A 797-nucleotide genomic window follows, 5' to 3' on the forward strand; every position below is an offset into this window, starting at 1 on the left:
TTGTCTCTACATTGTGGGGCATGTCTTTACATTGTGGGGCATGTCTCTACATTGTGGGGCATGTCTCTACATTGTGGGGCATGTTTCTACATTGTGGGGCATGTCTCTACATTGTGGGGCTTGTCTCTACATTGTGGGGCATGTCTTTACATTGTGGGGCATGTCTCTACATTGTGGGGCATGTCTCTACATTGTGGGGCATGTCTCTACATTGTGGGGCATGTCTCTACATTGTGGGGCATGTCTCTACATTGTGGGGCATGTCTCTACATTGTGGGGCATGTCTCTACATTGTGGGGCATGTCTCTACATTGTGGGGCATGTCTCTACATTGTGGGGCATGTCTCTACATTGTGGGGCATGTCTCTACATTGTGGGGCATGTCTCTACATTGTGGGGCATGTCTCTACATTGTGGGGCATGTCTCTACATTGTGGGGGCTTTCATTTTTCTCTAAGTTCATTTATTGATTTTATAATAGCAATAAACATGCCATATTTGGAAAAAAAATTTGGGGAACTTTGAACATTTGTATTAGGAAAACTAAAGATGTTTTGGAAATTCTAAATTCCCAAATCCTTTATTATATGCTAATGTGTCAGAAAAGTGTCACAGAATAATTTTATCTGAAACGTGTGTTCTGAAGTGTGGACTTGAAAATGTGTAAAAAACGTTGAAAAAAAAAAAAAAACTCCCTTTCTATTTACGCTGCAGTACTGAAACTTGGGACAATTTAAGCACTTTTCATATACAACTAGAAAATTAATATTGGTTGACATTGAACAACTTTCATTATA

The sequence above is a fragment of the Procambarus clarkii genome, chromosome 37 (assembly GCF_040958095.1).
Source record: "Procambarus clarkii isolate CNS0578487 chromosome 37, FALCON_Pclarkii_2.0, whole genome shotgun sequence".
In the NCBI taxonomy this organism is placed as follows: domain Eukaryota; kingdom Metazoa; phylum Arthropoda; class Malacostraca; order Decapoda; family Cambaridae; genus Procambarus; species Procambarus clarkii.